The 22,174-nt window shown below is 38.9% G+C and overlaps 1 protein-coding gene across 3 annotated transcripts in view; it reads left to right on the top strand.

Annotated features, from left to right (window-relative positions):
- Positions 1-22,174, top strand: part of CDYL (chromodomain Y like) — a 106,338-nt gene that overhangs the window by 68,886 nt on the left and 15,278 nt on the right. The window contains exon 1 of one of the 3 annotated variants that reach the window (XM_039549630.1): positions 14,500-14,520. The exons of the other annotated variants lie outside the window; for them this stretch is intronic. The gene's annotated coding sequence lies outside the window, so the exon portion shown is untranslated. Of the gene's footprint in view, positions 1-14,499; positions 14,521-22,174 lie in introns of those variants that run through there. 3 annotated transcript variants of the gene reach the window in all.

Below are 22,174 nucleotides of genomic sequence, written 5' to 3'. Positions count from 1 at the left end.
TTTCAAGCAACCTGTAGAGGTTGGTTGCAGGTGTGCGGGGTGGTTGTGCTGGTGGTAGTTTTGTGTTGTGGTTTTTTTGGGGGTGGAGGTTGTGTCTGTTCAAAATTGGGTGGCCAAAAGTAGGAGCCAAAATTTTATTGAAAAACTGACAGCAGTGGTCCAAATGTATTTACGGGGGGAAGCACAGTACTTCCACTGCAGAGGTGTTGCATCAGTGTTGTCCCCCGTCAGTTCCTATAACCAGTGGCCCAGTGACCCTCCTGATCTGTCACAGCACAGCTTTTTGGCAAGGCTTGTCTAATCTAGCAGCTATGACCTTCTGAGTTTTCATAACTTTGTTTTGCTGTTTCTCAAACTTAGGGGTGACATTAGCACCTGTGAGACCTTCTAGAGTCTGAAGATTTCCTAATTTTATCCTTGTAAAGCTAAAAAGGTGCTGAAGACAACTCACACGGTTTGCAGCGCAGCTTAATACCTTATTTGCTTCTACTACACCAACATATATTCCACTACAGCAAGAAAATGTTTTTGTTTTTACCCTTTATTCTTTTCCCTCAGTGAGATTCCTAGATTATGGTTATGGTTTTTTGACTGGCACCAGAAGGGCTCAGCATTTTGCTGTCTCCATGCAGGACTGGGCTGTGCTCACTGCCCTACCTTCCTCCTCTGTAGAAGGGAGTAGCCTTGTGATGTACTTTGAAGTTGTGACCCACTCTCCCCCTCCCTCTGCATGACCTCTGGGTGATGGCAGCCCCCTGAACTGCCCCACATGAGGTTTGTCCATCCCACTATCAAGCACAACCTTGGGCTGCTTTAATTTATGTGTAAATTTTGATGAAGTTTAAATTGAAGTGTCTGCTGTTCCTGAATCAGTTGAAAATTCTAAATGTTGTGCCTAGCAGATTTTAAAGATCACTCTGGTTTTAAAGATTAGCAGCCCATGATCTGTGGCTGTCTTTGCTATACATTGCTTGCTCAGTCTGGTCAGGTGATGTTGTTTGCAGATATTTGCAGCATGCAGCAAATTCACTTCTTTCTTACTTTGACAATTTTTTTTCTCCACACATACAATTCCCAGTGTTTGTAGTGCAGTGACTCTTTTATTGCACAGTGACCTGCAGTTTCAGTAGTTGACACTGCTGAATCAGTGCACTTTCTATTTCATTTTTATCTCCAGACTTTCCCAAAAATTATGCACTATGTTTGACTAATCTGAGTTTTATGCTTGTTCCTCTTCATACCACAGTGACAATTCTTTCTTTTTCCACATATTTCCCAGTGATCCTCATCCTTTCTTTTAAAATGATGCCATAGTTATTTTAGTCTCTTTTTCCCTGTGAAGGTAAACCATTTATAGATCACTTGTACTCCAAGTATGTGGCCTAGTAGCCTTGTTACTAGGCCTTAGCTTATTTATATTAAGGCTGTTATTCAGAGGGTAGGGGGAAATACACATTCTCAGAAAATCACACAGATTTATATAATACTAGAATATGTACTGAAATAATGACTTTCCACATTAATTTTATCACTCCTATCTTGATATAATACAAGAAAGTCATCTTCAAGTTCCATTTTGTTTGCTAGCTGTACAGATTTATGGATTTTTTTTTTTGTCAAACAAATGCCTGGTTAAGATTTAAAAATTAAAAACAAAACATAATGAGTGAGGTCACTAATTATAAACTGGCAGAGCTTCAGTTAAGTGAATTCTGTTAAGAACTTTTCCTGTCCGGGCTCTGGCTTCCTGTCTCAGGCTTAAAGAAACAGCATGTGTATTCTAAAAACCCACTTGTCCTTGTGCCATGCATGCTTTTCACTTTAAAATGATTTTTTTGGACCTATTTAGTGCCGTAAGCAGCAAAGCATTACCTGGGACTTTCCTGAAAACCTTTGACTCCCTCTGGTTTTAAACATATTCTAGAAAGTTGACAAATCTAGCCCGTGTTGGGTTTTTCTTGTTTGCAAGGTAAATATGACATCAGGCTTTTTAAGGACCAACTTCACGGGGTCACTATTGAGATGGATTAGAATACTTCATTGTTAAATTTAAAGGAAAATTCTCTGTGCTTAATAAAAATAATGGTAGTTTTTGTCCTTCATATTTTCTTTTCATCAAGATGCCAGTAAAGACCAAGTGTTTGTGCAAGAGTTTGACAAGTAAAAATGCATGTCTCAAAATTTAAATACAGTATGCAGTTTATGGGCTATCACAGGATGTTTAGAAGGATCTTTATAGTTCTGTAAGAAGTGACAGTTTGCTCAAAGAACAAGCAAAATACCCTTAAGGGCAATATACTTCCTAAGAGGTAGTAGTCTGGAAGGTTTGGAGTGTAGAGCGATACTTTTGACACTGGAGAGTGACAGAAAAGGTATCCTGGCTCACTGTGCAAATGAGAAAACTGTCTTTGACCAGAAATACTTAATTTAGGGCCTCTTGTAACCACATGCATGCAATTGCAGGTTTGCTTTTGCTTTTGTCAGCGGCAAATCTTAACTACTGCTGTGTGAAGGCTGCAGTGGGACACCTTCCTTCTAGTGCACCTGAGAGGGAAGTGGCATCAAAGAATTCTTAAATGTGGATTTTCTAAGGTGAAATATTTGTATATTTATTTGATAGTGCAATTTGTGGTGATATGTACACATACAAGTAAAAATATATGTAAGATAACATGGAAAATGAACTTGTGTCTAACATTCAATGTATCTAATATTACCTGCCCCATAAAATTCCAGAAACTGATGCCCAGTTTTGGAATGACTGCTTCAGAGACTCCTGCCTTGTAAATTCACCGAACAGGATGACTACTGATGTAATACATATTACTGAGTAATACATAGCTCCCAAGCTAATTGGGAGCTTTTGTGGTCTAGAGGTAATAATATAGGTAGAATCCAGTAGTAGGCCTGTAGTCAGTCGTGTTCCCCAGGGAGCAGTACTGGGTGCAGTCTTACCCAACTTGTTTGTGAATGACCTGGATGAAGGGATGGAATGTACCCTCAGTAACTTTCCTGACAAAACTGAGGGGAGTGGCTGACACGCCTGAAGGCTGTTTTGCCATTCAGGACTTTGATAGGCTGGACAGTTGGGCAGAGAGAAACCTAATGAGGTTCAGCAAGGGTAAGTGCAGGGTCCTGCACCTGGGTAACTCCAAGTACCAGCACAGGCTGGGGGCTGACCACCTAGAGAGCAGCTCTGTGGAGAAGGACGTGGGAGTCTTGGTGGGTGACAAGTTGACCATGAGCCAGCAGTGTGTCCTTGTGGCCAGGAGGGTCAGTGTTATCCTGGGGTGCATCAGGAAGAGTGTGGCCATCAGGTAAAGGGAGGTGATTGATCATCCCCCTCTACTCAGCCCTAGTGAGGCCACATCCAGGGTGCTGTGTCCATTTCTGGGCTCCTCAGTACAGGAAAGACAAGGATCTGCTGGAGGGGGACCAGTGGAGAGCCACAAAGATGATTTGGGGTCTGGAGCATCTCTTATGAGGAGAGACTGCGGGTGCTGGGCTTGTTTAGTCTGGAGAAGGGAAGACTGAGAGATCTCAATAATGCATATGAATATCTCAAGGGTGGGTGGGTGTCAACGGGATGGTGCCAGACTCTTTTCAGTAGTCGCCATCAACTAAAACACAAGAAATTCCACCTCAACATGAGGAAGAACTTCTTTACATTGAGGGTGGCAGAGCACTGGAACAGGCTGCCCAGGGAGGTTGTGGAGTCTCCCTCTCTGGAGACATTCCAAACCCTCCTTGATGTGTTCCTGTGTCACCTGCTCAAGGTGACCCTGCCTTAGCAGGGGGGTTGGACTTGATGATCTCCAGAGGTTCCTTCCAAACAAAATGATTCTGTGAATAAACAATAAGGGTGTGTGCGTTATTATATCTCAGTTAAATGAAATAGGCTTTAAGCAACATTGTTTGGTTTTTATTGTTAGTATAATAGGCTTTTGCCCACAAAATTTACTGGACAGACTATAGAATCAAGTGTTTGGGGTTTTTTTGCCTATCTTAGGGAGAACTCAAGTTTCATTGCCTGAGTCTGCTGCTCTGAATTAATAACATGAGTAAATCTAAGAGTTATTATCTCCATATCTCTACTGTAAATTTAAAACTCTACATCATTTGATAAATTTGGTGAGGTATTTTATTATTTGGTGGGGACTTTTTTGGTTTGGTTTTGTTTTGGCATGTTATTAAAGGTCAGAATAATAAGACATCCTGAGACTCTGTCTTTTATGTATATAGAAATCCCTACTTCTCAGCTATTCTGCTGTCTGGTCATGCCAGGGATCTAAGATCAGCATGAAGTCATTAAGGAAGTTCTTATGTTGGTTGTTAAGTGCTACAAAAATATCAGGCTGATCTAAATCCCTAAGTTTTTTGAAGACAGTTAATACGCTGTGAAGAGTCATTTCAATTCATGGACATGAAGGGCATTTCCTGCCTCTTCTGTTTCTTTTAATCTTCTCATGATTTTTCTCAGGTGATTATTGAAAAATTCAGTCTGGTGGGAGAAAGGCTCAATAGCAAATGAATAATTTGTGGCCTACAAAACTAAGAGTGTTTCAAAAAGTAAAAAAAGGGATTCTGCCCACTATTTTTTGAGAGCATCTCATCAGTGCTTTCCCATTACACTTCTGAAATTACTTTTCTGGGCCTTGTTTCAGTACATAATATAAATAAAATAGATGGCTCTGGCTGGGAGGTAGAGCCATCTTTACCTTACAGAGTGTAAAGTTAACAATTTTATAAACTTCTTCCGGTAACCTGCAGTAATGGGTAATTAATTGTAGCATTCCTGAGATTTCGGGTTTTGGCTTAAAATAAGCAAATGCCAAGGACATAGTACTCTTTCAGTATCAGATAGCCTATCTTATTTTATGGAGCATATGGGTATGTTCTTTCTTACAGACATTTTTTGCTCATTTCCAGTGTGATTTTTCATTAAGGTCACTGGCATGTATGATTTTTCTCATAATTACAGTTGCATACTTCTCATAGCTAATTGCTTGATAATAGTGCAGATAGTTTACCATACTCGATCTTTCTATAAAAGAGCTGATATTTCTTCAAAGCTCTATTTTGTGCTTTTAATAAAAAGTTGAATTTTACTTTTGGAGACATGAATGTGTTTCAAGAGGGTTTTGGAACACCTTTTTTCCTTTAAAGTGAGTTTATTCTTTTTCAGTAGAGGCAAATACTGTGACACTGTTCTATGCTTGTTGCTACCCAAACAAAAAATTATGTGATACCTCAGAACTAAGTTCAGATTTATACTTGTTATTTCTCTATGTGTTACCTTCACTTCTTCTGCCCTTCTGTTTCAGCTTTTCAATACAATCCCCATGGCGTGAGTTTGGGTTTTGATACTAATAGGTTTCTTAGGTTTTTTTGTTTGGTCCATGTTTTTGGCCCTCACTGTGTAACAGTTTTTCACTTGCTGTGAGGTGAAAAGTCAGTGGGATAGAAATGAGACCTGCAGAGAATGTTAGTCTTTGATTTCCAGATTACTTGATAGGATTTAGCAGTAAAATCTGTAAGACAGCAAGGAGCACTATATAAGAGTGCCACAGGCTTCACTGAGTGCAGATTTCTATAAAACATTTCCTACTTTGAAAGGTTATTCCCTCAGATATGCCTAAGTTTCCTGAGCAGAAGACATTATGCTTCATCTGATGCCTGCTGTTCCACAGCCCCCTTTTTCTTCCAGTCAGTTTTATCGTGAAGGCCTACAGAAGGATGTTCTTTGTTTTGTCTTGGTTCCATCTTTAAAATATTTAGATTTCTGTAGGATGTCAGTATTTGTGGTTGGTTTATATTTGTTTTTTTTCTCTTGCAACTATTGTTAGACATTTTAAATTGTGAAACAGATAAACAGCTAAAACACAAGTATTTTAAAGTTTAGAGGGTATTTATTTTCTTTGTCTGTGTATCTTTCTCTCAAAACATTGTACATTGTTACAGACCAAAGGAATTCCATAGACAAACACTTCGTTTTACCAGATGGGTTTGTCTGAAATACCCAGGATTGTTACATTCATTTTATTGCAGTTGCTACCAGCACAGTAGAAGTAATATTCTATCCTCCACTGCTGTAGTGGTTAGGACTTTCCTAATCTTTGTGCTGCCATAGTATTGCTATTCTTACCCTCTCATGAGGTTATGGTCTGGCAAGTGTGTTTCAAGTTGCACTGACCTTTTTTTGCTCTAAATATCTTGTATGTGTTCATGGACTACTCTTAAATGTTTTCTTTATTTATGAAACTTCGGCACTTTGAACTTTCAATAGGGATGTGAATATTCAATTTGAATGACAAATTTTCAAAATATATCAAGTTTGGGATGAATGTATATATGCTGAAAAATGTCTGCGTGCTTCTGATTGTTTACATTTGATTATATGCCAGTTTTGCTGTTTTATGGTAATACTTATGAATATGTACCTTGTCATATTTTGTGAAAGAAGATACATCTTTAAGTGGTCATATTGTTAAATTAACCAAGAAATTAGTCTTTACTAAGAGATAACAACAACTATTTTTCAAATATAGGTTATAGATGTAAATTAGATGAGACAGTGTTAAATTAATTTAATGAACTTTAATACTAAAATCCACATAGTAAAAGAATCAATTACACTGGGAAAAAAAACCTCTACAGAAACTGAATTTAACAATAATTGATTCTTTTGAATCATAAATGCAGCTTTGGTAAGCAGATGAGAAGGAACACTTTTCAGTGCAAATTGACATCTCTTAGTATAATAGATGAAGGAATATCTTTTCCAGGAAGAAATTTTTAAAACAAAAAGAAAGGTTTACAAAGAACTCTGTGTGTGTGTGTGTGTGTGTATGTTCACACAGGCTAACTTCCAGTGCAATGTCTGATGGTTAGTTTTCCATTGAAAGTGTAACAGGGAATCATTGCTATATGTCACATTTGTTGGGGCTGGATTGTTTTTAGCCATCTTACTTGCAGTATTTAAACTTTGTGAAAGTGCTGAAACTTTATTGGCTTGAGATTTTAGTCTTTTGAAAAGAGGAGGGGCAAAAACCTCAAGCTCTTTAGCTATTATCCAAACTTAAATTGCTAGAGAATAAAGGAAAGGAAAAGGAAAGGAAAATGTCAATAGCAGAAAGTTCTGCAGTGAGTATTGGGATTGCATCAGAGGAAATTATATGGTAGAAATGTATGGGATGTCAGGAATTCCCATATCCTGAGAATGTCATCTGTTGCTCTGCAGTTTGCTTTCTGAATATCTTTGCTGTCAAAAGTGGTGCAGCTGATAATCTGCTCCTCACACAAGCCTTTGTGTGATGATTTGCAATTTAACAGAGCTTTGGCCTGTGTGTCAGAGATGTGCTTTTGCTATCATGCTGTAATCCGTTCAGACTTGGCCACCTTTAAGTCTTTCTAAAAATGTTTGGCTGTGTGCACACTCAGCAAAGCTCTCTTCGTTTTTTATCCTTTACGTTGCCTGAAGATCGCCTACACTGAACACAGTCTGGCTTGGAAATGAATGTAACGATGCCTGCAGGTTTTTCCTACTAACATGATGCTAACAGCAGAGGAAGCAGTCTCCTTTTCAGTGAACAGATCTCCTCAGCAAAGAAATAGACATCCTTAAAAAGATGTGTTTGTTTGTTTGTTTTGTGGGTGTTTTTTGTTTGGCTTTGAAGTGACTGAGTTTTGTAACCAGCTCCTTTTGCTATGGGATGGCTGGGCCTGGAGCAGCTGAGGCTTGCTCTGGGCAGACCAGGTGGGGAAGGGGCTGCTCACCAAATTGCAGCCAGCTGTGGCTGCCCCTGCTGGCAGACAGCTAAATGGTCTTTCTGCTTCAACTCCTTTCCCCTCTACCTCCTTCTTTCTTGCCGAGTTTCATCAGCCTTTTTTATCTTTCTCTAAGGTAACCCTGTGCTTTGCTGTACAGGGGTGTCTCTCTCTGTGCCCTTGCTGTGTCCTTTCCATGCCTGTCCTGCTGGGAGCCCATCACCTCCTGCCTGCCAGCCTGGGACAGCAGCTGCGAACTGGCAGAAGGACAGAAGCACCACCAGCCTGGACCACCGTCCTGCAACTCTTGTTCACTACTGAACACTCCTGTGGCTCATGATGATGTTTCTCTGACAAAGTATTCCTTGATTTAGGGAGGGGGAGAAAGGAGGAATCTGAAGGCCTCTCAAGAGAGAACTGGCTCTGCTTTGGCTGAGACTCACGGAAAACCTAGTTTCCCCCTTCCCTCTCCCATATGCTTTGTATATCAGTTAACTTCCAGCATTCATGAGTGGCTAGTAACACTAGGCAATGCTGGACAAAACAGGCAGTTGCAGGACCACTCTAAGTCCAAAAAAGGAGAAGAAATACCCTCAAAAATTAACCGTTGTCATCCCACCTCGATGAATGCAGTAAGTCAGGGAAGCATGGCACTCTTGAACTGTTTATGTCCACTCTTGCTATTGTTTTATCAGATAGTCCAGACTCCCCCATGTCAGGGGAAAAGTGATTTTATTATGGTTCGCACTTAAATGCCAATCAGACTGGCTTTACTTCTCTATCTGTAACCCTGCCAAATTCTAGTTTAACACCAAGCACTGCAGAAGGTCACCTCAGAGAATGATTCCTAGAGTCAGCCATAAACTCCCTTGGGCAGTCCAAAAGGTATTGCACTAAGTTTATCCAATAATAGCACCCATATTCAATTTAGATAGTATTTTGGTTGTGCTGAAACTAAGGAGATTAGCAGTTTGCCCTGATGAATGGCTGTTCTTGTTCCTCACCCTTGAAGAAAAATGGAATTGTCATTTTTAATCTAATCATCTGGAAGCTTCCTCTTACCCCAGCCTATCTTTCTCATCATTATTTTGAAACAGTTAGAAGGCTATCATTTCTTGTACCCAGTCACAGAGTCCAGTCTTCTGATTTGGAAGTATTTTACAAATAATGTGTAAAACAAGAGTAATTTTTACATCACTGAGATCATTGCAGAAATTACCATTTCAGAGTGGAGACTGCCATCCATAGAAACATTATTACAAAGATCTTACATAGTGTGAGACCCTAAGCTTTATGGCAGAGGGACAGATACATATATTGGAGCTGGGGTTGTGGCTTCCCAGCCAAATATTCAGGCCTCTCCACAGAAGAGGATTCTTTCCCTCCAGAGTTGATTCAAGGACACAGGCAGAGCTCTCCCCACCAGGACTGAATGCAGCAGTTAGCTGAGAATCCGATTGTCACTTTCCACAGTTTGCTAATCTGCACCTGATACCTTAGATCCAGGTACCTTGTCTTGGTATTCCAGCTTGTTGAAAGGCAACTGCCTTTAGGTCAGGGGGAAAAAAGGCCAAAGTGTCGTCACATATGCATCACAGAATACTAGGAAATAGGGTTGGAAAAGACCTTTGTCATCTAATCCATCCCCCTTCCCCCCAGACTGCTCTGCTGATGCTGTTGTTGATTCAGTCAAAGTGTTTTCACATGCAGAGGAATCCATCAGGATCACTGAGAAACACCTGTAGCTCTGGGGTTAAAGAATGTGCCAGCTAGTAACTGTTGTGTCAGTGTGCAGGAATAAAAGCAAGGAAATGCAAAATGGAGGTACATTTTCTCTGAGAGTCATGTGGTGGAACAGAAGGTGTTTTAGGCAATGTGATAGAGTCAGAATGCCATCTGCTTTTGTAGATGCCCTCAGGACATCAGGAGTGTTGATAACTCTAGCTGGTCAAGGATGTAGTGGAAAACAGTTTTATGAGCAAATTTTTCATTGAAAATAATGTGCATGTCTCTGGAGATGCTTGGTTTGCTGTAGAACATTTTTTTGTCTGTGAGAACTACAAAATGGGGAGAATTTTGCTTTCAGTATCTGGCTTGAGTTTACTTGTTGTAGTGTTTGGTTGTATCAGAACATTGTAAGGCAGCTCTTGGGCATATAATAGGATGGATTACAACATGCAGCAGTGGATGTACATTATTTTAAACGGGCTGTGCTTCACTTTCTTTGCTTATGAGTCCTGATTTTTTGCTTTGTTGTGTAGTATGGCTGTACAGGGCCATCAGTGCTAGCTCACTAGAGAGCATGTGTGGGACAAATGCTTTGGCTTTTGTAATGGCATCCTAGTAGGAGAGGAGGTGTTTTTGGAAGGAAATAATTGTTATAAGTTGTTGTTTCCAGTTGATTTGTGACCACTGAAATGTAGTTTTTTAAGTTACCAAAATAGAGTGAAATCACTGATAGACCTTTTCAAAGGGTGATCTAGAAACAGCGCAGGCCTGAATTCAAGCCACTGACTTCCCTTTACCACATAAAGAAAACATATTTTCAATTAAATAATTTCTGTCTTTCAGCTAAGCATGTGTGGGACTAAAGTTATGATCAATTTTAAATGTAGCATATAGTGCTGGGTATGTTCTGCTTCAATTTTAACATTCCTCAAGGAGAATCCATTGATATAACTGCTGTATTAGTGTCTGCAAATTTTATTGTTTCTTATTTATTTTTGCTACAAGTAACATGCAGACTATGGATTCATGTTCATACACCAAAAGAATTAAAACTACTATATTAACTCCAGTAGTAAATGCTAAAATTATATTATTCCTGAATCGATATGGGCAACATTCCTTTTAACAATAGAAATTGCAGCAGAAGTAAAGCTTTGAACAGGGAAGAATAGAATCCTCTTTACAAATTACTACAATTTATTAAGTATACATCTGACCTTGTTTTGAAGCAGTATTTTTACTTCAGAACAGTTTGAGAACTGTTACATAGAAGGAGTAAATCTTAAAACAAAAGAACCACCTGTTTAGGTTTGTTGTGTTTCCAGTTTATCCTCTGAGCCAAAATCCATTTGTCCACTTCTGCATTTGATTACTTTCTACTTCATGGTCATCATAGTGGGTTTTCAGATGTTACAGGGAACATATATAAGCTAGATGAAAAAGAAGGGGAAATTTTGAACTTTAAACCTTAACCATCCTAAAAGGAAGGGGAAGGCTTTGCTTCTCGGCTGGTATGCACAGTGAAAGACTTGTCTTGTGGAGAAGCAATTGGGAGAGAACACCCAAAGTGGAATAGTGTGAGTCTTTCTCTGGAAGCAAAACTGTTTCATGGGCTGGTAATCATAGAATCATTTAGGTTGGAAAGGGTCTTTAAGTTCATCTCAACCCAGCACTGCCAAGTCCACCATTATGCCATGTCTTTAAGTACCACATCTGCATGGGCAGTGTGTTATGGCATGTGAAAGGAATGTGTTTTACAATGAAATCTACTATTTACCATAGCCATTACAAAAACCTTTCCTAATAGCTTTAGCGTTTGTATCCTTTTCACTGTTTTCTGTGTCCTTCAGAAGACTGACAAAGTTGGCGACTACATAATCCCAAATCGGCTTTTTGAGTACATATTGCACTAATATAATTCTCAGAGATGTCAGGGCACTCTCTAACAACATTTTCTGGGGGCTTACTGGAGCTTTTGTTAGACAGATTTGTGAAGCCTCAGCTTGAACTTTAGTCCCTTTTCCTCTCCCTTGTAGTCTACTCTAGCATTTATTGTAGTCAAAACTCTTGCTGCCTGGACCTAGCAGGCAGGGAAGTCCCTGCTTGTGAAGAGGAGGTGATGAATAGTCACACTTCTCTGACTGTCCCTGTTTGTGCTTCATCCCACTGCAGACTGTGGCAGCCTCAGCGGATGCGTGGCTTTACCTCCCACCTCCCACTGTAGCTCATGTCTCAGTGGGACATCCTGTTCGCATTTTCTTTCCTGGAACAAATTTTCTTGTTCCTTTTTTTTCTCTAGCTAAGCATTGATAAACTACAAATTGATGGCAGCAATGATATGGCACTGTATTTATCTTGCAGATAACTGCAACAGTTTTCCTCATGATTTTTTGGGAGAGTTTAAGGAGTTTACATTACAGGCTGTTTTCTACAGTAAAAAATAAACTAATCCACAGATATGGTCTAAAGTACAAGTCCCATTATGTTTGCAGAAGTAGTTCCCAATCATAGTGTATTTTGTAGCCACGGAACTGAAATATTAGAAGATAGATTCACAGAAGGAAGCGGGTTTTAAAACGCTAATTGTTATTTGCTAGTCATTAAACTGGAGAAGAATGTGTTGCTGTTCTCTTTAGACATGGTGCTTTTCATGTTACTCTGTAAATCCTGTCCTCTTTCCCCTGCCTCTCCCCGATGAGTTCCTGGTCAGCAGCAGCACATGGGAACTGATCAGGCTGAAAATTAACCCAATGCACGCCACAAAAATGTTTGGCTTGTTCCTGCTGTTACATTAGTTTTGTCCGTTTTTGTGGGGATTCTGGCATGTCTTCATTTGTTTATGTCAGTTTATTACTCATTTCTTGACACTTAGTCAGAAGTTGATATTTCTGTCCAAATAATGAGCCTAGAGTAGGAAAGCACTAATACTTCTGCCCAGATACTCAGTAGTGATAGTTGAACTATATTTAATGTTTTTTGTAAACTTGGTTTAGGATCCCATTTGTCTTACTCGAGACTGGGAAAGGAAAAAACAAGGGAGGTAAAACCACAGTTGATAATTTTAAACTGGAATTTGGTTGAACTCTGGAATGGTCCAGCAGATGCATCAGTGGATGGCGGGATGGTATTAAGGAACCCAGCTGCCTTGTGTCTGGGTTAGGCAGAAATACCTGCTCTGAGTTTCTGGCAGACTATACAAGCAAGAAACAGGGGAGTGAAAGGAAACAAATCTTAGTTTTGATGTTATGTAAACTAGATTGATACTTAAGTATCTCAAAGTAATTCAGTATGTGCTGCTTGCCCAGGTCACAGGAGCGTGCTGAGGCTTATGGAAGGAGTGATCTTCCTGAATTTTCCAACTAAACAGAATGCCAGTCTGCTGGCAAGAGCAGTCAAGCCCAAGGACATACATGCAGCAGACTTCCTCCTTGTAGCAGGAATGAACTTGGTTACTCTATTTGTGGTGTTGATCTGATATGAGCCTGGATGTGATTGCGCTGCTTTTTGCTTGTAGTCTCTTACCTGGTTTTGTGGAGTGAGAGGTGGAGTCAGGAAGGGAGTAATCCCTCTTTGAAATACAAAACCCTCATTAATTCTTTTAGAAATTTCGGTAAGTGTATAATTTTGTTTAAAAATCAATGAAAAGGATGATCCCTCTGCAACATTTTTCTTAATTGTGGTGATTCAAAAGAACAGCTTGAAAAATACACTTCTTTGAGATTGACAGCAGTTTGACTGAGCTGTAGGGGGAAATGTCTGATGGTGTGGTATCTTTTGTGATGTAGCTGGAGTGGAAAAGTCATCAACTATTGTAACTAAAAAAAAGCCAAGGTGTTTATGATTGCAAAACACCAATATGTTGATGTATAGATAAGAACAGAATGGAATAAGCAATAACTTTTGTTCCAGTTAACTGCTAATCCTAGGGCAGCACATTAGTGATATGGTGACGTATTCTGAGATCAAATGGAGATGCAGAGTTTCTTATAACTCTGTATATCAAACTGCCAGTGACAGAGAATGTCCACAGACCATCCTTATACAATAACTCGGAAATCTTTGTTGCTACAAATTTCCACTTTTGAGCATCAGTACATTTTAGGATTTTTAGGAAGTAAAATAATTTTGGATAGAAAATTTTTAAACAGATTTCCAACTTGACAGAACTAAGAGTAATTCTATGTCTACAGTTTCGATGCTGAGCAAAATAGGGTTGCTGCTGTGATGAGGTTATTTTTAAATCCTGAAATTTACATGTAAGTATATATGACAGGAAGCTTCTGATTCATATTTTGTAATGGTATGAAACTGCAAAATATTGGTAAAATATATTCCAAGTAATGAGTGACCACTTGTAAAAAGATGAAATTTCTCGGTAATACCCAGTATGGCTCTCCTGAGTATTGCTTTGGATCTCCAGTAGGTTTTAACTGGAAGGACACTTTTGAAACATAGCCTTGAGAGCAGTCTTGTTTATAAACAGAAATAAACTGAAGAGGTTTACGGCTGCCTTTTTAAAACAGTGTTTCTTCCACCTATACCTGAAACTACCTCACTACAAATTTTATTACCCAAGGTACCTTCCAAATTTGCTAGTCTTTAAGCAAGCAAGTCTCGGAGGTATTTCACTTAGTGTGATGTATTTCCCATATAGACTATCACATTTGTCTGTTTCTCCTTTTTTACTGTCAGTCAGCAGTCTTGTCATGGTTAATCCTTTTAGTCTGTCATTTGTTGTATGTACAATATATTCATACCCACCATAATTATTTCTCTGGTTTCTTATGGCATGCTGCTTTCACCACTAGTATTTTAATTGACTTTGTAGCTTACACTACATCTCACTTTTGGTTTTGTTCTAATTCTCCTCTCTCTTTTTTTCTTTATCACTAGAAAAATAGTTTGTGTTGAGCATCTGTAACTATGAGAACTTCAGAGTTTTACTTTGCATTTCTAATACCCGTTCTTTATCTGTTTTAGCATCTCCCTGTATTCTTCCCAGTGTTCTTTACTTCCTATTTTCTTGTAAGTATAGCATATTCTCTTTTTCCCCTCAGTTTCTATTGACCTGTTTAACCATGTGGAGTTAATTGAAGCTACATCTCACTCCTGAAGAAAATAATTCAATTACTGTATAAGTTCAGTTTCATTTTTACACCCTCTCCTTATGCCTGGGGTATCTTGCTATTTGTCTGAAAAGTATTTAATGCAATATCTTTTTACATAATATAGCTATCTAAAATTGCACAGCATTCATCTTAGGAGAAATTAAATTTCAATTCCATTCTGTTTGTTTAGTGGTTGGAATCTGACATGAACAGGTGGGTCCCTGGCAGGTTTCAGGAAACAACCAGTCATGTAATTCATCTATCATTCTGTCTTATCTATGACATGTTTAAATGGTTTCCAAGTTAAAATGGAGCTCACAATTGTGGCTGCTTATGTACTAGTCCCATTATTTTTGTGTACACGATCTTTGCTTTACTCAATAGCAATTCTTCTGTCTTTTGTGTAGTGACTCCCCTTGATATTTTTGTTTTGTCTGTGTGTTCTTAATGGGTCATTTCCTAAGGCAAGATTCAGCATTGTAGGCATCTACTGTACCTAAAAATGTTCAGACCCTGTCACCCATGAACCATGTCTTAGTAAATATAAGTCCGAGCACAGCTTTATGAACTTCCTGCTGAACACGTGAGGCTTCAGTGCTGGACTTTGGAATTGCAGCAGTGGGAGTTGTAACAACCTGCAAGGCCAAAAATCAAATGGAGATTTCTTTTTTATCTTTTCCCTGCTTTTTCAAATTAACAGGTTGTAGATGTAAGTCCTTTTGTGAATTTGCAGCGATGATATATTTAAAAATCTATGAATTTGCTCTTGAGCTGTGAACACATCAGTATGACTCCTGTGAAAAGATGTGCTCCTGCCTACATCACTAAATAGTCAAATAAGTAGTACTTTCCTCTTGCCAGCTACACAAACTGTAAAATTCTCTCTGAGGCCACTACATACTTTGATTTAAAGTATCAGACATGATACACTTTGTTCTTGGCTTTTGTGTAGCAACAGGCATTATGGCACCTAACTAAACCTCCCTTGGTTTTGGTAGGGTTGATACTAGTTGCTAAGTCCTACTCTCTGAGACAGACGTTAACTGGTTTGGCTTTTATGAAACTTGTCTGGAAATTTGCCTTAAACCACATGCTTTTCTCTTGATTGGTTGTTTTCTCTGCCACAGATGCAGCTTCCTAATTTCTTGATTTTTTTTTTTTTGCCCCATCAAAATTTCAGCCTCCTAGTATTAGTCTTTGTAATAATTTAGAAGTTGTGGTTTCATATTTATACATTGGTGCTACTGAAACAATATGTCCCACTTAAATATCACAATGCTAATTCTATTGCTTCTTTAGCTGTATCTTCTGTCTAACAATAGTATCAATGTTGGTACTTTTATTTTAATCTAGATACTTATAATTTCTGTAAATAAAAAAAATCCAGTACTTAATAAAAGCAGATTCTTACAGGAAAAAATAGCTTTTGGGGATTGGGACCACTTGTAACTAATAATCCTGGCTTCTATATTCCTTGCTTTGTAGCCTGAGGGAAGCCACTTTGGCAGCTCTGAACAATTTTCTATGTATGGCAGCATGTGTTAACTACTTAATTAGTGGTTTATGTACTTATCAGTTCAGGTTTTTTGTCTGTGAGATTTTTCCTTTGATAATTTGTTCATAAATATGACAAGAGTCAATGAAGTAGAAAGCCTAAGGTCTTACGCAGACACTTACTGCTTTCCTCAGCAATATGAAGAGCATGCACCCAAATAGAGCCCATGCATGTGATCCATCCTGCTGTGTTAGGGCAGCTCACTGCCTCCAGCCCTTCCAGCTGCTGGCTGAGATGCCTTCCCTGTTCACCGCCTTCTGCTGTGGTTATTTCCTTGTGATTTATCATGGGCATGTTTTTGGGGCGGGGGGAGAGGGTTTATTTATTTACCACTTTATTGCAAAATTTGATGAAAACTTGTTCTTATAATGGGCATTTTCCCTAGACTTGTGGCCATCATCATAGAATGGTTTGGGGTGGAAGGGATCTTAAAGATCATCCAGTTCCATCCCCTCTGCCATGGGCAGGGACACCTTCCACTAGACCAGGTTGTTGAGAGCCCCATCCAGCCTTGCCTTGAACTCTTCCAGGGGCAGGGCATCCACAGCTTCTCTGGGAAACCTGTTCCAGGGCCTCTAGAATTGTTCCAGCAGATCTGTGTCCTTATGCTGGGGGCCATGTTCAAGACCTTTGCTGTAAATCCCACGTGTGGAGAACCTATACCATTTGTACTGGCGTCAAGATGTGGGGCAAAATGCTGTGAAGACAAATGCCTCCTGTGTGTTCTAGTAATTGCCTGCAGTAATACAGGACAAAGCCTAATTGAGGGAGGATGTCATATTTTTTCCTCAAGCAAAGCATCTGATCTTACTCTTGGTAGTCTCCTACTGTTGACTTTAGGACTTTCTCTGAGGGTTTTTTTGGTTTTGTTGTTTTGGTGGAGCATTTTGTTTTTTAGTAATAATAATAATTTTGGATATGCTTCAGGAGTTCTCCAGTTGAGACAAGTCCTCATGTATTTGCTGATCCTAGCTAGTATAGCCAAAAAACAGACAGGAGAGACCAGATTCAGTTTGAAAGCACAGGTTGTCACTTACTCTTTTCCATCATGCCTCCTTTCAGCTGTTGCCAGTAGATTGTATTTAGAATATATTCCTCTGCAACAGTATAAAACAGCAGATTTGGCAAGGTAATACTACTCTGAATTACTTTTTCAGTTCAGAGCATCTGACTACCCATAACTTGTTGCATGGGATGCCCAAAGATGCTTTTAATCATTGTGCTTTTAATGTGGGCTTATTTTTCCAAAATATGGGAACACAGTTGTAGAGGTTGCTCTAGAAGCAATTTGTGAATACCTCTTCAGATGCGGTGTAAGTATCAGTTGTGTGTTCTGCCCAAAAGCAGGGTCTTTTGGAAATCTGTTTAGCTCCAGTCCTTAATTTTTCAGTACAGACTACTTTCCATTGAGTACCTCTGAATTAAAAGTAAGAACCTATTTGGCATGTGCATTTCTGAATGTTCCATTCCTCAGAGGACCCTAAAGCTGTGTTTATACTTCCCCAAGACCTCTCATCTTCTTTTCACCCTATATTCTCCCACTGGTGCCAATGCCCAGCTCTTGATTTTTGTTCCATGCTCCTTCAGGCATCAGAAGTGATCAAGGAGTTGGCAATTCTCTTGCTTAAGTACAAGGCTCAGGACTAAATACCCAGCAATGCAATGTTTAGTTTTTCACTTGATGTTTTTGGGAACCTCTTAGAAAAGTCAGACTCCTCTTTTGCTCTTCCCCTTCCCACCCCAGCCCAGTTATTTCTTCCAAGGTCAGTAATTTCTGCTAAGAGGCAGCTGCTGCTGCAGAACAGTTTGCCCATGTCAGTAGCAGCCAGCAACATTATGTATTGCAGGTTTCTCAAGTATAAAGTATAGCTGGTGGCGTTAGGGCACACAGCCCTGTGCCCTCGTGTAGTGGAAGATGGCTTCAGGTTCATTTGCCACCTCTTAATGAACCTCTTGTTTGTTGAATACCCCACAGAGGTGAGACAGCTTCTATGAAGAGCAGCCGTCAGATAGTGGCTGGAAAGACACCTGTACCTTCTTGAGGTAGATACATAAAAACAGAGGTGCTTTTTTTCCAGCAGGGATACTCATCCCAGCACTCTGATCTCAGGGTTCCCTGAAAAGTTTAACACATGCACATCAGTGTCTTGAACCTCTGAAAGTCCTGAGCCTTCTCTGACTACTACTTTTCTGCGTTGAAATGCCAAGTGTTTTGGAGGGCAGTTGTGAATGGAGCTCTTGCAAACTCTGGTATTGAAAGCCTTGTCTATGTGATGAGAATGAACCTGCCAATTAGTATTCACATTTGTTTTCAAAAAGAAGGTAAATGAAAGTGTTCTGCCAATATAGTAGTGTAGTGTTTTACCCATCTGTTTAAATTTCATTCATAATCTAACTAAGGTATTTTAGAATGTTTTAATGTCCTTACAAGCATTATATAATGTGTACCATGGCACGTGTATGTTTGTGAAACTACTGGGATGTCTTTTGGCAGTATCTGTTCTAGACGAGCCTTACATTAGGACACTGATATCCCACAAAAAAGAGAGCCATTTTTCACATCACTCTGGGGATTGGATTAAATTGCAGTGAAGTGCTCTTAATATAGAATGTGTTCACTTCAGAAGTTAGTGTGAAATGGCTGGGTATACTTCAAGTTTAAACCTTAGCCTATTTTGCACTAGCTTTCCTCTGTAGATGAGCCCCGAGAGATGTCCTTGCTTAACTCTCAAATTTTCGAGCATTTTGAATGAATGCTGGGGTATCATAACCTGCAGCTCCAAAAATATCAAGATAGAAGAGTTTTCCCTTATGAAATGTTCCCAGTATTAAAGGACCTCAAAAAGAAGTCTGGAACCTGGGAAGGGCTTTTCTTATTTGTACTTATTAGTGAAAAAAAGAAATGAAACTAACTCCTTGCTTCCCACATCAAATACTTTGGTGCATGGTACCCTGAAATCTGGCTGGGATTTCTTGACTGGAATAATACAGGAGGCTTTAAATTTTAAAATTAATTCCTAAATTTTTAATTTAGTTTTTTTTTTTTTTACAGCCATCTAAAATGGTGAGAACAGTCATGTGCACTGTTTTCAATTTATTAGTAGCATCTTAACTATAGATTCAGTGGAAGACAAGTCACTCCAAAATGAGGCTAAAGCTGCAGTGGAAGGGGAAAGGAGAACAGTTCTAATTTATCTTGATGCATCATATAGGAGAAAGAGAGTTTGCTTACCTGAGGAGTGTTTGTTTCTCTATTTTTGATGAAATAATAAGAAAAGGAGATGTATTTGGAAAACCTTTTGGATTTGTTAGGAGGAGGACATTTTCTTTCCACTGTGAGACTGTGGAAAGTTTACTTAATACATTAGTTCCTCTTCAGAGACAATAAAACTTAATCATACTCCTTAAAAGATACGTTGACAATTTATGTATTATTAATGTTATCCTTGTTGGTTTTATGAGCATGGTCTTAAGAAATCTTAGGTCTAGTGTTTTGTTATTTCCATTTTTTAACATATGTAATTTTTTTTTTAATTCCACTTACATGATATAAAACCATCAGGAGAAGGTAGACCTGTTTAACTCAAGGGTGAAGAAATACCATTTTCTCTTGTATTGTTGCCCACTTCCAGTTATAGAATATAATGTTCTGATTAGTTGCATTTTTGGTTGGCATTATGAGTTTATCTTCACATGGATGCTTATGCTCTGAGAAGGAAAGACATTCAAAAGCAAAAATAATTAAATAGCCTATAACCTACTAAAGTCCAATATGACCAGTAATGCTGCCCTACTCATATATTAAAATAACATAGATATATATTTGATGCTCTAAGTAATCAAAGAAACAGAGAAAACTATCTACACAAGGGGAAGAAAAGGCTGCTGTAGACCATATAACTCTAAATGTGACATGGCAGTCAAGATTAAAAGCTAGTTTAAGGTGGAAAAACTTGAAAAATCGAGTAGAGAAATATTACTGGGGTACATGTGTGTGTTTCTCTTCTCATGTTGATTTCGTCCCCAACAGCAGTGTCCTGTAAGAAATGTAGGTTTAATAGGAGCAATGTTTCCAAGTGACATTTACAATTAACACCTATACAAAATACATGGAAAAGAGTAGGAATTAAACAGCATGAGAAAAGGACTTTTTAGGAGTTGAAGGTAGACGTTGACAATCAAACCTGCCAGCCACTGCACAACTGTTTGCTGCTGAGATGTAGTTTTCTATTGCTGATGTTCCACCAAGTTCTAACATCATAATTTCCCAGTTAATCTGTTCTTAAAACCTACAGTCCTTGTTGTATTGAAATGTGACGTATTTGCAAAAACAGAACGTGGCTGAAGAACATCTAATGGTTCCCTGCATAACTATTTCATTGAAACAGAATCAAAGGTGGTTAACTTTATTTAGAAAGGATGATGTTACAGCACTCAAACACTCCCTCCCTCCCCACAGTAAGAGTTTTGAGGAGGGTATCTGCAGCAGGGCATGGCAGTGATCATCAGCCTATAATTTGAAGAAATATTGTCCTTTGCTCCCCCCATCTCCTTCAAGGCATCTTTGGGGATGCCCATTCTAATGCTGGGATATGCACAACTTATTGCTGGTTGCACTGTTGGTTTGTGCTCTGTATTAATGTAACACCATATTCTGGAAGGAATTAACTGAAGTTACATGTTTCTTATGTAAGTGACCAGCACAGTCTGAACCCTCTTTCAGAAACACAGAGCAAATCAGCATTTTAGGTGAAATGTACAATAAATTGAGACTTCTTTTTCTTGCAAATATTTATAGTGACGTTTCAAACTAAGTGGAACTTTTGTTTGATTTGAAAATATGCTATTAATATGCATACTCAGACAAAAACACAGGCGCATACATAGGAGGTTTAGAACCCTCAGTTTTAGTTTCTCTAGTCTGTGCCAATACACTACAATTCCAAGATATTTTTTGTGTAATTGCTGAAGAAGAAGTGGAAAAAATACTGGAAACTCTTCTGTATTATGTTTGCATTGTGGTATCGCTGTCTGGAATTCCTGTCTCATGTGAAATGTTTGATGTAGTGCAGAGTTAAGACTGGAAAAGCTTAACAGTGTTTACAGTTAGAGATTGCTAATACATATGAACGTGTAACAAAACACCTCTGTTTGTAGGCAAAAATTAAATGTGAGGCAACCTGCACTGGACAACTGATGTTGAATTCTTGTGGATTATATATACAGGATGCAATGAAAAAGTGAAAGTGTAGAAAGGACTTAGGGAAAAAATGTAACTTACTTCTAGCACCAGTTTTAAATAATTTTTTTTTTTTTCATTGAAAATTCAAGTTGTTTTTTCAATCAGTTTTCCAGATCATATTGTTCCCTGTCTGGTACTTGAGTTGTAGTCAGTTACAGTTGCAGTTTTATTTTCGCAGTTAACACTTTAAGATATTGCTGCTGCTGGTGTTTGTTCATTTGCTTATTTAAGTGGGATGCTTCTCATTAACCTCTTCATCACTCAGTGTAGGAAAGGACATAAGTGGTGCAGGATGGTACAGGAAAGACATGAGAGTTCCTGAAGCTCCTTGTGAACTCTGCAGGCTTCTTTGAAAATACTAAGTGATTTCATGATTAAAATGAGAGCTGACTTTGAGTGCAGATGGATGCCAGGCATTGAGGATGGGGACGAAACAGGCTTACATACCAAACTGTGCCTATAGAAAAACATAAAACAGTAACTGATTCCTGGCTATATGTTGCTGCTCAGGAAAAGGGCATTGGGTTTGTTTTGGGTGGTTTTCTGCAAGCATCTGTTCAGTGGTAGTTTAAAAAAAAAAACAAACCCCATATTGAATATTGTGTCCCATTTTGGGCCCTGTTCCAAGAGTTAGTAGAAGAGGAAGAAGCATGGAGAAGAATGGCAGCCTTGGACTGGCTTCTGGAAGAAGGAAAGGGAAATAAGGTTGGTGCTAGTCAATCTGGAGAAAGGGCTGTGATGAAAGGGATGAAGAAAGCCAACATGTATGTTCCA

This window comes from Corvus cornix, chromosome 2, assembly GCF_000738735.6.
Source record: "Corvus cornix cornix isolate S_Up_H32 chromosome 2, ASM73873v5, whole genome shotgun sequence".
In the NCBI taxonomy this organism is placed as follows: Eukaryota; Metazoa; Chordata; class Aves; order Passeriformes; family Corvidae; genus Corvus; species Corvus cornix.
This window is presented reverse-complemented; position numbering and strand designations above follow the sequence as displayed.